The sequence below is a fragment of the Dipodomys merriami genome, unplaced genomic scaffold, assembly GCF_024711535.1.
Source record: "Dipodomys merriami isolate MVZ:Mamm:240054 unplaced genomic scaffold, mDipMer1.0.p SCAF_219, whole genome shotgun sequence".
Taxonomy (NCBI): Eukaryota; Metazoa; Chordata; class Mammalia; order Rodentia; family Heteromyidae; genus Dipodomys; species Dipodomys merriami.
In genome coordinates, this window is record NW_027203593.1 from 1,775,651 (window position 1) to 1,792,171 (window position 16,521).

Here is a 16,521-nt window from a genome sequence, read left to right on the forward strand (position 1 = left end):
AGGATACAGGAGCTATGGGACAAAAGAAATTTGACTGTCTTTGGACCTCAATTTATAAGCTCAGCTCTGTGCATGATAACCCAATGTCACCAACAGAGTCTGTGTTGGAGACAAAATGTAACAGAAAACAATCACCATGGGCAATATTTGGTATGCTATTATTTATAGGACAATATGAATATTGAAATGAGAGTGTAAGAGAATGGAGAGATTTTTACCTACATTTTTGTATTGCTAAAAGGCTTTTGGAGACTGTGACTCATTTCCTTCCTCACTATGTGTCTTTGAGCCATGCACTTCGTGCCTTAAATTACAATTTTTCCCAACGCTAAAATGATAATAACATTAGCATTATAGCAAATGTTATCTTAAGAATTGAGAGAAATAAAACTTGCAAAATACTTAACATAAACTTCTGTTAATGAGCTTTGAGTTTAGCCAAAATTTTTTAATACTAAATAGAATGCAATAATATTACAGAAAACATTACAGGTAGTGAGCAACCAGAAGGAATGTGATCTATTGACCATGCTCTGCTTCCAAGGAAGCCAGGTGTACAACGTCTCATGCTTTAAATCAAACTGGTTATCTTATGTCTTGGTAGTGTAAAAGTATCAAGGACAGAATAATGAAGGAATGTTGTAGACTGAGGTAATGTCCATATGATAATGTGCAAAACTGATAAAACGTAAAAGTACCTGAGCAGTATATTGTGTTTTATATCATTTAAGTTCCATTCAAAGATAGGTAATACCTAGAAAAATGAATTCTCTTTTTGATATCCTATCGTAGGTCCTTAGCAGGATGAACTCTTTCTTCATTCTTGTTGAGGCATTATCAGATGAGAAGAACTGTATTTTTTGTTTGCTTCCTTCAATTTATTCTTCGATTTGAAATCTAAACTACTTGACACTGAAAGAAACCAAGGGAAATTAGACACACAGGCTTTGGAAAAAACAATTAACATAAAATAAATAAAATACATATAGCTTTATGAAAGGTCTAACTAAATTGAATTATATAGTCTAAAGATTGAACAGAAAATGATATAAGCAATATCATGTTATTGAAAATTGGAAAATGTAAAGACTTGCTTAATTTTTTCCTTTCTCCTCCCTTGAATTAATTATTGATTTTGTATAAAGAGATTAAAAATGAGATTAACAAGAAATAATTAAAATTCAAAAGAGTTCAGGGAAGATGGTAGGAGAGAAGGTGGAGTCTAAACAGGCTCTCTCATAGAAAGCAGTTTAAGTATTCCAGTGAACAGTCCTAAGTAAAAGAATCACACCAAGGGTGCCAACACCAGAGAGTTTGGCCAGAGAGGGAAAATCCAGGCAAGGAGACAGGTCCGTGCACTTGCCAGCAGGCTCCGCTGTGGCTGTGGCGGTGGCTGTGGCAGCCGTAGGCCATAAAACATGAAACACAGACAGTCTGGGATGAAAGCCCCAGATCAGCAGGCTAGGGGATTCTACACAGCAACAGCAAGAACTGACAAGGAACACACATCTTCATCCTGCAGATTGCAGACCAGCGACGAATCAGGAACCAAGACTCTGGCATGAGTAGAAGCCTGACATCCTCACTCCTTCTAAGGGAGCAGAGGAGGGAAGGCAACCCCTCCCCTCCCCACTACTGGAGATCTCCATCTTTTATACTGATAAAGGCCTGGCTGAGCAGCTAGCTCCAACTCAGGCCTTGGAAGAAAACAAGAGTCATTTAGCAGATCACAGGAACCCGACCTCACCTGCCAGGCTCAGCTCCACCCAGGGAAAAGTCATCCTGCCCAGGCAGAGAAAGTTCTGCCCTCCTCAAGTGTTGATTTCTTCACAGGATAAACAGAGCCAGAGTCTGCCCCTCCCTACAGCAGTCTTGACAATCAACTGAAATTCAGTAAACATAAACCCTGAGTATATCTCCAGGCTAAGCTCTGTAAGTGTCTCAGAAGCTAGCCCCTCAGGGAAACTCTACTGCTTGCTGAAAGGCCTCCACTCTACCCAGAACCAAGCCTCAACAAGCATCTCCAAACTAGAGGAAAAATCCATCTCCCTCTTTTGTGAGACTCAAAGCAGATCTCCCTCCCATTGAACTAGCCTGGGAGGAGGATCACAAAATTCTGGGTAAAGCAGAACATTTTTCTGCCTGCTCAAACAAACTAACTTAAGAAACCAATCCAGCCACAGGAAAATCAAACACCACAAGCAGACCAGAGACTCCAACAAGAGACTGGTTACAGACAAAAGGGAGATACAGGATCTTCCCACACCCTCCAAAAAGTCAAAGAACTCATTTTTTGTACCTTTTAAAATTTGTTTAAATTTTTTGTTTTCATTTTTTTTAATTGTATTTTATTTTATTTGAGAACATACTGTACAGGGGGGCTACAATTACATGGGCAGGATAATGCATACATTTCTTACCAAGCATTGCAGCCTCCTCCTTTGTTTACCCTTCACTTCCCTTCCCCGCCTCCCATTGTTTGCTGTTAACCTTTTTTTCTTCCTCTTATAATTTTTATTTTGGGGGAATATCTGTGTGCGCGCGCGCATGTGTGTGTATGTGTGTGTGTGTGTGTGTGTGTGTGTGTGTGTGTGTGTGTGTGTGTGTGTGTGTGTGTGTGTGTGTGTTTTAGCTCTACTTAACTTTTGATCCTTTTTTTCTTTCTCATTCTTTTCATTTTTTCTTCTTTCGTTCTTTTTTGCATGACTTAATTGCTGTTCTGCTCATCCTCAGATATACCAATAGTTGATTATTAGACCTTATCCCCCATTGTGTACACAATCCAGAAATTTATTACTCAATTCAAATCCTCTTTGACAAGTTTCTTAATAGCAGTACTACCTCTTTATACCTGTATAATATTTTCAACTCTTTTTTACTTTTTCGCATCTCCTTTCTATCCCTCCCCTTCTCTCATCCTATCCCTGTTCTTCTGTGAATATTACGTTTTTAAATTTGCATAAATTTTAAGTGTTTCAATTAATAATTTTTAATATTTGTTTTTTTATTCTTTCTTGTCTCTTTTTTGTTTTTCTTATTTTTTCTTCTTTTTTTTTCTGTCTACTATCATTCTATCCAAACTATTTCCCTTATTGAGATTAGGACTTAGATAATTTAACTCTCCTTTTACCTTTCCACATCCCTCTATATCTATTTTTACCCACATTTCTCACTAAACCTTATAATTTCTGGTATGTAAAATTATTCTTTGCTGATCATAGCTCATTAGTACATAGTTGTTTGATATTGAATAAAAAGATCTGTTGAACTAGATTGTATCTGCAGATTTTTGACTGTGCAACTACAGACTTTGGATGATGCTTGTCTTAAGATAGTGTTCTAGCACAAAACTGGTGTTACTTTCATCCCAAATCGGCAGAACAAGCAGAAAAACACAAGAAAAATGGCAAGTCCGGGTATCTCAACTCCCACTCATGATAATCAGGGGACAGAACAGATAATAATAATCCAGGGGAGAGCTCCCCAAAAGCTATACAAACACTACTGGTAAACATGGTAAATGAAAAAATTGAAAACCTGCAAAGGACTCAGTGTGAGCATGATAGGGAGAGAGAGGAGCAAACCAAAGGTCAATACAGGAATATCATGACCTTGAGACACTTACTCAAAGACTGACACAGGAATTGTTTGAGCAGATTGAAAACACTCAAAGAGAAATACAGGGAGGGCATGAGCAGGCTGAGTCCAGTCAAAGAGATAGACATGACTTGCGTGAGCTGGCTGAGAATAGACAAAGAGAAAGGAATTGCATAAACGTGAGGAAGCTAATCAAAGAGTAATACAGGAATTGAGAGAGCAGGATGAGATAGACAAAGATCTTTAGAGGCATTTATGGAATCCATAAAGAGAGAGCTGAAAGAAGTCAGGAAGACCACAAAGGGAATGCTGAATGGAACCCAAAAGAAGGAATGGGAGTCCAAGGAAACCATAACCAATCAACTAAGTGATTTGAGAATAAACACTGAAAACCAAATTAAGGAAGCAAAGAAGTTCATAGAAGATCTGTAACAAAGCTCCAACAAAGAATTTGAAGCAATCAAACCGACCAATTAGAAAGAAAAGAAATAAAAAACAAAGTAGAAATTCCTGGCAGTAGGTTAGACCATGCAGAAGATCAAATCTTGGGATTGAAGACAGCTTAGATATTATAGAGAAAGAACATACAAACAACAAGACAAATCCAAGAAATATGACAGATCTATTCAACATTTTGAAGACACCATCAGAAGGCCTAATCTGAGGATAATGGGTGTAATGGAGCACTTAGAGAGAGAAGTTAATGGTCTAGGAGATGTGTTTAACAGGATCCTAGCAGAGAACTTCCCAAACATGCAAAAAGATAGGCCTATTCAGATACAAGAAGCTTTTGGAACTCCAACTAGACCAGACCAGAGCAGGACTTCCCTCCTTCACATTATAATCCACACAGGATTAATTTAGACCAAGAAAAAGATCCTTAAAGCTCTCAAGGAGAAAAGATCAGGATAAGCCCGGGATAAGGTATGCCATGCCCTAAAGACAAACAATTATAAACCAAGAATACAATACACAGCTAAACTTTCCTTCATAACGGAAGGTCAAATATAAACCTACCATAGCAAAGAAAAATTGAAACAATATATCTCTGCCAAACCAGGCCTACAAAATATTCTTAAACATATCCTACACATAGAAAACCAACAATACCACAATAAAGGCCAAGAAACTGCACCCAAACTGAGAATCCAAGAACCTAGGAAGAACCCAGTTGGTACAGCTCGCAAGAAGGTGGATAAAATTGCAGGAACTCCCAAATACCTTTCAGTCCTATCTCTCAACATTAACGGAATGAACTCTCCAATTAAGCAATATAGACTACCTAGTTGGATTAAAAAGCAAGATCTTTCTTTCTGCTGCCTTCAGGATTCACATCTTGCCCATAAAAACAAACACATTTTGAATGTGAAATTCTGGAACAAAATCTACCAAGCAAACGGCCCCCATAAACAGGCAGGTGTTGCAAGCCTTATATCAGATAAAATAGACTTAAAATTAAAATCAATGAGAAGAGATAAGGAAGCTTGCTATATACTATTTAAGGGATCCCTCCTTCAGGAGGATATTACAATTCTAAATATCTATTTTCCAAACAACGGAGCACCCAAATTTATCCAAGAAAATCTACTTTCCCTCATGTGCCACATAGACACAATGACATTGATTGTTGGGTACTTGACACACTACTCTCCCCACTAGATAGATGAACTCGGCAAAAATTAAACTGAGAAACTGCAGGTCTAAACAACTGCAATATCAACAAGATTTCACAGACATCTACCAAACATTTCACTCAGCAGCATCAGAATACACGTTCTTCTCTTCAGCACATGGAACATTTTCCAAAATAGACCACTTTTTAGGTGACAAAGCAAACTTGCCCAAATTCAGAAACATTGCAGTAATACCTTGCATTCTCTCAGACCACAAGGGAATAAAATTAGAACTCAAAACCAAAAGCCACCAAAGAAAGTCCTGTAACTCATGGAGGCTAAACAACACACTGCTGACTCACGAGTGGGAGTTGGAAGAAATTAGAAAGGAAATTCAAATGTTCATGTTATTCAACAAAAAAGAACACACATATTACCAGCTCCTCTGGGACATAGCAAAGGCAGTACTCAGAGGCAAGTTTATAGATCTGAGATGCTATATCAACACATTGGAGAGATCTGAAACCAACAATTTAACGAGACATCTGAGCCTCCTTGAAAAAGAGCAGCAAGATAAACCCTAATCCAGTAGATGGAAAGAAATGATAAAATTAAATCAGAAATAAATACATTAGAATTCAAAAAAACATGGAAAGAATCAACAAAACAAAGTGTGGGTTATTCGAAAAAATTAAAAAAATTGATTGCCCCTTAGCAAATCTTATCAGAAAAAAGAAGAGAATACATACAAATAAATAGACTCAGAGATGAGAATTTTAACATCACCACAGGAACAACAAAGATTCAGAACATTATCAAGGAATAATCCTCAAAGCTTTATGCTAATAAGTTTGAGAACTTGGCAGAGACAGAACTTTTCCTGCCAAATATTGACATGCTGTAAATAAACCAAGAATGAGTTAAACCATTTGAACAGGCCCATTTCAAGCATTGAAATAGAAAGAGCAATAAGAGACCTCCCATCTAAGAAAAGTCCAAGACCAGGTGGTTTTACAGTGGAATTCTACAAGGCCTTCAAAGCAGAGCTCACACCAATAATCCTTTAGCTCTTCAATGAAATTTGAAGAGAAAGTTCACTACCAAGCTCATTCTATGAAGCCATCATAACCTTCATCCCAAAACCAGGCAGGGACTTATCAAAGAAAGAGTACTATAGAACCTTTTGTTTGATGAACATTGATGCTAAACTTTTCAACAAAATTTTGGCCAATCGATTTCAACAATTTATCCAAAAAATCATGCATTATGATCAAACAGGTATCATTTCAGGAATGCAAAGCTAGCTCAATATATGCAAATCAATTAATATAATTCATAACATCAACTGAAGCAAGGATAAGAACTGCATGGTTATCTCAATAGATGCGGAAAAAGCATATGACAAGATCCAAAACCCCTTTATAATGAAAGTTCTGAAAAAATTAGGAATCCAGGAAACATTCCTCAATACAATAAAGGCTGTATATGACAAACCTACAGCCAGCATTATACTTAATTGTGAAAAACTGAAGCCATTCCCTCTTAACTCAGGAATGAGACAAGGATGTTCACTCTCTCCACTTCTCTTCAATCTAGTATTAGAATGCCTAGTTACAGCCATAAGATATACACATAAAGGGGATCCAAATAGGGAATTAAAAAGTAAAACTCTCCCTCTTTGCAGATGATATGTTATTGTACTTAAAGAATCTCACAGATTCCACTCCCAAATTTCTCAAGTTGATTCAAAACTTTGGCAAAGTAGCACGGTATAAAATTAACCCTCAAAAATCAGTGGCTTTTCTGTTTACCAACAATGAGAAAAGTGTGGCTGAAATTAGGAAAGCAACTCCATTCATAATAGGCCTCCAAAAAAAAAATAACTAGGAATTTAATTTACCAAAAAGTGAAGGACCTCTATGATGAAAAATTTAAAAACCTGAAAAAGGAAATAAAAACAGAACTTAGAAAGTGGTAAAGACTCCCATGGTCTTGGATTGGAAAGATCATCATCGTGAAAATGGCAATACGTCTCAAGACTATCTACAAATTCAATGCGATATTTATCAATATTCCAACCTCCTTCTTCAAGCAAATAGAAGCGGCAATCGAAAATTTCATATGAAACAATAAAAGATGCCAAATAGCGAAAATGATCCCTAACAGAAAGCGCAGGGCTAAAGGAATGTCAATACCAAATTTCAAACTCTACTACAAAGCCATAATAATCAAAACAGCTTGGAACTGGCACAAGAACAGACCTCAGGACCAATGGAATAGGATTGAAAACCCAGAAATGAACCTACAGACCTCTAGCCATCTAATTTTTGATAAAGGAGCTAAAATATAGAATGGACAAAAGACAGCCTTTTCTGTAAATGGTGCTGGCAAAATTGGTTAACTACTTGAAGAGAACTAAGGGTAGATCGTTAGATATCACTCTGCACCAGAATCAACTCCAAATGTATCAAAGACCTTGGAGTCAAAGCAGATATTCTGAAAACATTACAGAATGGAATAGGAGAAACCCTAGGTCTCCTTGGCAGAGGCCTAAATTTCCTTAATATAGACCCAGAAACACAACAAATCAAAGAAAGATTGGATAAATGGGATTGCATGAAATTGTAGGGTTTGGGCATGGCAAAGGACATAGCTAGCAACATCAATCGAAAGCCCACTGATTGGGAGAAGATCTTCACTAGCCATACAACAGACAAGGGTCTCATATCTAAACTATACCTGCAACTCAAAAATATTAATTCCCCCAAGAACAAATCTTCAAAGAAACAACAGCCCAATAAGAAAGTGGGCTAAAGAAAAGGAGAAAATTCTCTGAAGAGGAAAGAAGCATGGCCAATAGACACATGAATGAAGAAATGCTCAACCTCCCTAGCCATAAAAGAAATGTAAATCAAAACAACATTGAGATACCACCTCATCCCAGTTAGAATGGCAATAATCAAGAACTCTAATAGCAACAGATGCTGGAGGGGATGTGGACAGAAGGGAAGCTTACTGCATTGTTGGTGGGAGTGTAAATTTGTTCAACCACTTTCAAAAGCAGTATGGAGATTCCTCCAAAGGCTCCACATAGAGCTCCCCTATGACCCAGCAATCCTACCTTTGGGCATTTACTCAAATGACCCCAAACAAGACCACACTAAGGCTACCAGCACGACTATGTTTATTGAAGCATTATTTACCTTGGCAAAGATATGGAACCAACCCAGATGCCCCTCAAGTGATGAATGGATCAAGAAAATATGGTATATATACACAATGGAATTTTATGCCTCCATCACAATGAATGACATTGCCCCATTTTTTAGGACTTGGAAAGACTTGGAAAAAAATTATTTTAAGTGAAGTAAGCCAGGCCCAAAAAAACATAGGTCCCATGGTTTCCCTTATTAGCAATAACTAGTATATGTCTGAGTCAAGCAGAAAAGGTCAGATCAGGTGATGATAGGGAAATGAACCCTAATATATGTATTCAAATGTTTTTTTTGTTTCATGCAATTGTTCCTAAAGTATATATAAGATTTTTTTGTTGCTTTCTATGTCCCTTCTCCACGGTATAACCCCTGTTTTCATTGCATTTGATGTTGGTATAATTTGTCGAGGGGAAGGAAGAAACAAATCTTTTAAATAGGAAATCAGGTGGACCCATTGAAACAATGAGAGGGACAAGTTATTATGTTGAAAAACTAACTTTAAACTTATATGAGGGGAGAAGAGGGGGAGGAAGATTGGCTGGGTGGCAAGGGGAAGATGGGAAGGGATTGGAATGGGAAACAAAGGAGGAGGCTACAATGCTTGATAAGGAATTTACTTATCTTTCGCATGTAATTGTAACCCCTCTCTACAGTATTTTCACATTAAAAAACAGAAATGATTAAAATTGGACAAAAGTTCGGAATAGACCTGTTTTCCAAATAGCCATGAAAGTAGCCAGTGGGTTTACAATGTCGTGTTTAATACAACTTCTATGTTGGCTTAATTCTTTTGGAACAGAAGTCATTAGAGAAACGCAATTCAAAATTACTATGATACTAGTTCATAACTATTATAACACTTATCCAAAAAATCAAAGGAACCTGGTGTGGTGGTAAAGGCTTGTAATTCCAAGCATTTAGCAGGTTGGAGTAATAGGATTTTATTCTAAGGCCAGTCTGGGTTACTGCACATAGTACAAACCTGCCCTTTAAAAAAAGGTAATAATGTTGGTGAGAATGTGGATAAAAGAAATTTGCTAAGGCTGGGAAGGTGGCTCAGTGATAGAGTGCTTGCCTTGCATGCCTGAGGCCCTGGGTTTGATTCCTAAGCACCACATAAGTAAAAAGAAGAAATTTTCCACACTCTTAGTCAAAATACAGGTTAATATTCTCCTTGTAGAAAGTAGTATGCAGTTTTCTAGAGAAATGTAAAGTTGAAATGTCATCTGACCCACTGATCATATGTTTATTTCTCTTTGTGTAACTGATAAATATATCTATAGTTCATTGCTATTCAAATTATTCACAATAACGGCCAAGATATAAATTGAAGTTAAGGGTTGAACTACAGACTAATAAAGCACTGTGTTGTATGCACAATATATTTTTGTTTCATTTTTAATATAGAAAGAGTCTTCTCCCAGTAGCCACAATTTACAATAACCTGAAAGATGTATTCTAAATGAAGAAAAATGTCTTCTGATCTTTGTAAAACCACACACACACACACACACACACACACACACACACACACACACACACACACACAGAGCAACCTGATCGATTTAGAGGGAAATGATGTTTTTTGTTCCCAAGAATTTTTTTTCTTGTGAAAATACTGTACAGAGGGGTTACAATTACATGGACAACATAATGAGTACATTTATTGTAGTGCCCACGTTCCTGGACCCCCACCAAGAAGACCAACAAGAGTCAGACGTTCTGAAATGCAAAAGCAAGGTTTTATTTAGACGGGCTGCAGCTTGGGCCTCGTCCTACACTCCCACACAGTGGAGCCTAGGTGGAGAGCCCTGAGATAAATAAAGATTTGCAGGGCTTATAAAGGCAAACAACCAGGTGTTCGGATTACCACCACATCTTGCTCTGCTAGCTGAGATAAACAAGCAACATATGATCACTGCCTCAAAAATGGAGTTACTTTAACCCTTGCTCCCCCCTTGACTTATGGTCCTGAGACACAATATTGTGGCTCCGGCCCCAAACTTCACTTCAACAGCTCTCGATCTTGACTAGTCCCTCTATGACCATAGCCATGTTGTCTTTTGCTATTCCTGAATGGTCAATGTGAAAACAACACTCTTCTCCTAGGACAGCACAAAGTTCCCCTTGTTGTACTGAGCGCCTCCCAGGAGTTATGCAAATGATAATTGAAACAATACCAATAACAATCAGTCCATTTTTCTTTTCTTGAGTTATATATGGAGTGGTTGGGTAGGATGCTTAGTGACTTCCCATGTTTCCCCATGGTCATCCAGGGCAATGGGGTCAGCCAGTCTTTCATGGGTGTAGTGGATCTAAGCAGCAATGCTGTCCACCTTAAGGGCAGTGGGTGTAGCCAAAGGTACCATGTAAGGTCCCTTCCACTGTGGTTCCAAAAATCTCAAGTTGTACCTTCGAACAAACACACAGTCCCCTGGTTCAAACAAATGGGGGGTAGGAATAGAAGCAGAATCATATAATGCTCTAAGCTGGGGCCACCCACTTTTATGGACAAGCTATAGATAGTCAAGTTTACATAGAAATTCAGTGTCACTCAAATGAGCAAGCAATCCAGTCTGAAGGCTAGGGATAATAGGTGGAGGATGTCCATACACTATTTCAAAAGGAGTACACCCAAGGTGATAGGGTGAATTTCTTATTCTACACAGAAGGAGTGATACCCAGTCTGTGCCAGTCTCCAAAGTCTGATTCATTCTTTCTACCTGCCCTGAACTCTGGAGTCTATAAGCATGGTGCAATTTCCAATCTGTCCCCAGTGCCACAGTTATCCCCTGACTTACTTTTGAGACCAAGGCCGGTCCATTTTCCGACCTGATGGTGGATGGGAAGCCATAGATGGGTAGGATTTCTTCCAGGATCTTCTTAGCCACGAAGTTCGTGATCTCATGCTTTGTTGGGTAGGCTTCAACTCATCCTGAAAAGGTGTCTACAAAAACTAGCAAATATTTATATCCAACTTTTCCACTTTAAATTTCTGTGAAGTCTAATTCCCAATACACATCTGGCCTATCTCCACGGAGGCGAGCTCCTTTTGTAACTGGTTGATTGGGGGAATTGGTGAGCTGACAGGCTTTACAATTTTTAACAATGTCCTCAATGAGTTGATTTCCTTGCTTAATTTTTACTTCTGAGTGTTGGAGCAAGTCCTGCATTCTTCGGGTTCCCATGTGAGAGGCCTGATGGATTCTCTTAAGAATCCCCTTGCCCAATCTTTGTGACAAGATAAGTTTCCCCTCACCAGTTTTCCACCAGTCTTTATTTTCTTCTCTGCCTGGGGATTTATAGGCCATGGGAATTTTCTTTATCCACTCCAAGTCTTCTTGGGAGTACTGAGGCTCAGGAGGCAAAGCTCGAGGCCCTGCATCTACTAGAGTAAGTACTCCCCCTCTGGGATGGAGGGCCACCTCCTTAGCTGCCTGATTGTACAAGTTATTTCCTTTGGTTGTTGAATCAGTTTCCTTTTGATGGCCAAGGCAGTGCATAATGGTAATATTTGCTGGTTCCCCTAGGCCTGGACAAGGCTTAAAATTTCTTGTTTGTTTTTAATAGCCTTTCCTTCAGGTGTCAGCAGCCCCCTCTCTTGGTAAATGGCTCCCTGGACATGCATGGTAGCAAAAGCATACCGATTGTCGATGTAAATGTTTAATCCCTTCCCTTTCCCCATCCATAGGGCTTTTGTTAGTGCCACTAGTTCTGCTCTTTGTGCAGATGTACCCTGGGGGAGTGCTTCAGCCTACACTATCTCAGTGTCCATGGTGACTGCTGCACCCACATACATTTTTCCATCTCGAATGAAACTGCTGCCATCTGTGGACCAGGTATGCACGGCGTGTGACAGTGACAAGTCCAACAAGTCTGGCTTCTTTTCCTTGGCCTGGTCTCTCTTGTCATGCTCAATTTCACATTCTTTGCCCTTCCTTTCCTTTCTTTGCTCCTCTGTCTCTCTCTTACTGTAAACCTTTTCCTCCATGGCTACTAGATTCCTAATAGACTTTTCACCAAGTCTTTCTAGAGCCTGCAAATTTTGCTTTATGTATGATGCAGATTGATTTATATAGGAAAACATAATCATCTGAGCTGACTCCAGAGTCTCAAGATCAGATGGGGTATATTGAGTAAAAGCTTCCATGAGCTGCTCAAGATACCCTCCCGGACTTTCAATTCCTCCCTATCTAACATCATAGACTCTGGCCATATTAGTAGGTCGGTGAGGCACCACCTTGAGACCTACAAACAGAGCCTGGTGATAGATGAGGAGTCGCTCCCTACCTTCAACCATATTGCAGTCCCATGTTGGTCAAATCTCAGGAAAATAGGCAGCGATCATGGCAGGATCTGTGATGGGCGCTCCTGTGTGGCCAGGGATTTGTTTCCGGGACACCTCTCAGATAAGGTCTCTCTCTTCGGTGGTAAAAAGGACCTGTAAAAGCTGACTGCAATCATCTCAAGTGGGTGATGAGTAATGAGAATGGTTTCAAGCAAACGAATTAAATCCTGGGGTTTCTCAGAAAAGGAGGCATTTTGGGTGTGTCAATTGTATAGATCACTGGTAGAAAATGGCCAATATTAGAATTGCTGTTGATCATTTGCATCCACAGGACCTACTGTGCTTAAGGAAAAAACAGCTGCATTAGAAGTGGGAGAGGGGCTGATCCCATGGCTTCCTCTAGTGACTGGCCCCTCAGAAACTTTAAGGGCAGGTGCCGAGATTTCGGCTGCTGGTTCTATAGCTACCTCCTCCTCTTGGTGATTCTCAGGCTCTGCAAAAGGAACCTGGGAAGCTGAGTATGGGGTAGGAAATATTTTTTCCACGTTATCTCCCTGAAAAACCGGGGGGGTACAATATCTTTTCCCCTTTCTTAGCTTTTTTCTTTTTGTTAGTCTAGGGGGTTAGATGGAGTGTTGCCCATGATTTCCAGTCCCATTAGTCGTACAGTCCAAAAAACAATAAACAGTACAAACAAAACATACACAGCCCTAACAGTTAAAAAAAAAAGGTTACGAAGTGGAGATCTCCTGAATTGGTCCGCTGACCCCTGTAATAGGGAAGCAGAAGGAGCAGACCCACAGTGAGTGAGTTGGGCCTCAGTTAGGAGGCCCTCTTGGTCAGTTCTGGCCCAACACCAAACCAACCTATGCACCACAATTTTCATGGCAGGGATCCAAGGACCATCCCCTTCACAAGAGGATCTGGGATGTCTCCCAGTTCCTCCAGGGTTGTCATGCAAGCATGTCCGCTATGACAACCCTTTACACAATACGAATTGGAGTGGCCGTCCTCACAAACAAAAATGAAAATAAAACATATAAAGAGAGGAACGACAGGACAAGACAATTTGACAGCACTGTTTTACCTTCGGAGTCTGAGGTCTCGTGGGTCTTGAGGTATCCTCGACGAGCCCTCACTAACATGTAGTGACCATTTTGCAGGACCCCCACAGAGAAGACCAACTAGAGTTAGACGTTCCGAAATGCAAAAGCAAGGTTTTATTTAGACGGGCTGCAGCTCAGGCCTCATCCTACACTCTCACACAGTGGAGCCTAGGAGGAGAGTCCTTAGCTAAAGATTTGCAGAGCTTATGAAGGCAAACAACCAGGTGTTTGGGTTACCATCATGTGTTGCTCTGCTAGCTGAGATAAACAAGAAACAAATGGTCACTGCCTCAAAAATGGAGTTACTTTAACCCTTTCATTCTTATCAAGCATCGTAGCCTCCATCTTTGTTTCCCATTCCCATTTCTTCCCATCCTCCCCCTCACCCAATCCTCCTCCTCCCCCAAAGTTGTAAAGTTCATTTTCAAAATAATGACTTTTACATCTCACTGTAACCGTATTTAAATGATTTGTTTTTTTTATCCCTTACCACTCACAAATTATACCCACATCAAATACCATGAAAGCGGGGGTTATACCATGGGGAAGGGACATATAAAGCAACAAAAAATCTTATAAATAATTTAGATACAATTGCATGAAAGAAATAAACATTTGAATACATATCTTAGGGTTCATTTCCCTAACATCAACTTATCTGACCTTTTCTGCTTGACTCAGACATATACTTGTTATTGCAAATAAAGGAAACCATGGGACCTATATTTCTTTGGGCCTGGCTTACTTCACTTAAGATAATTTTTTCCAAGTCTTTCCAATTCCTAACAAATGGGGCAATGTCATTCTTTCTGAGGGAGGCATAGAATTCTATTGTGTATATATACCACATTTACTTGATCCATTCATCACTTGCGGGGCATCTTAGTTATGATAAATAATGCTGCAATAAACATAGTCGTGCTGGTAGCTTTAGTGTGGTCTTGTTTGTGATCATTTAGGTAGATACCCAAAAATCGGATTGCTGGGTGATAGGGGAGCTCTTTGTTGAGTCTTTGGAGGAACCTCCATACTGCTTTCCAAAGTGGTTGAGCAAGTTTACACTGCCAATGCAGTAAGGTTACCTTCTGTCCACATCCCTTCCAGCATCTGTTGTTATTAGAGTTCTTCATTATAGCCATTCAAACTGGGATGAGGTGGTATGTCATTGTTGTTTTGATTTGCATTTCTTTTATGGCTAGGGAGATTGAGCATATCTTTCTTTGTCTATTGGCCCTGCTTCTTTCCTCTTCAGAGAAGTTTCTCTTCAAGTCTTTAGCCCACTTACTTATTGGGCATTGTTTCTTTGAAGATTTGTTTTTGAGGGATTTAATTTTTTGAGTTCCAGATATATTTTAGATATGAGACACTTCTCCATTGTATGTTTAGTCATCAATAAAGGAGCTAAAAAATATAGAATGGAAGAAAGACAGCCTCTTCAGAAAATGGTGCTGGCAAAATTGGTTAACTACTTGTAGAAAATTAAAACTAGATCCTTAGATATCACTCTACACCAGAATCAACTCCAAATTCTTCAAAGACCTCTGAGTCAAAACCGACACTCTAAAAACATTACAAGATGGAATAGGAGAAACCTTGGGTCTCCTTGGACTAGATCAGATTTTCTTAATAGAGACCCAGAAACACAACAAATCAAAGAAACGTTGGACAAATGGTATTGCATGAAATTGCAGAGCTTCTGCATGGCAAAGGACATAGCTAGCAAGATCAATAGAAAGCCCTCAGATTGGGAGAACATCTTCACTAGAGAGAATTTTTTTAAAAAGTAAAGCGAAGTGGAATTTCTGGGGCATTTAGGTCACAATGTAGAAGACAGTAGATATACTTGATGATCAAGTATAAAGTTGTAATGTACAACATGAGGATACAGGGGGCAACACTGGCCTTACAAAGGAATGAAGATAAGTAAATAGGAGTTCTTCTTTCTAATGGGGATTACTCTTTTAGTTGTTCTTCCTTCAGTAATGGATAAGCTGAACATAATTCTTTAAGTATATCTGACTTTTGCCCCATTTGTCCGGAAATGGAAAGACTTGGAAAAATTTATATTAAGTGAAGTAAACCAGGTGCAAAGAAACATACGTCCCATGGCTACCCTTATGTACAATAACTAGTATATGTCTGAGACAAGAAATAACGGTCAGATAAGTTGAAATGAACCTCAAGATAAGCACTCTATATTTTCTTTCTTGCTATCGTTTCTAACATATTTATAAGTTATTTCTTTGTTGCTTTGTGTGATCCTCCCCCACGGTATAACCCCTGTTTTCACTGTATTTGATGTAGGTATAATTTGTGGAAGTGAAGCAAAAAAAAAAAAACAAATTGTTTAAATAGGTGGACTCATTGCAACAATGAGATTTAGACTTTAAGTCTAAAATCGAACTTTACAACCTTTGCACAAGAGTTGGGGGAGGGATAGGAATTGATGGTTAGGGGAAACAAAGTTGGAGGCAACAACGTTTGATAAGAAATGTACTCATTACCTTGCCATGTAATTGTAAGTCCTCCATACGGTATTTTTTTTTTTTTGTCGGTCGTGGGGCTTGAACTCTGGGCCTGGGCGCTGTCCCTCAGCTCTTCAGCTCAAGGCGAGCGCTCTACCACTTGAGCTACAGCGCCACTTCCGGGTTTCTGGTGGTTTTATTGGAGATAGGAGTCTCACGGTCTTTCCTGCCCGGGCA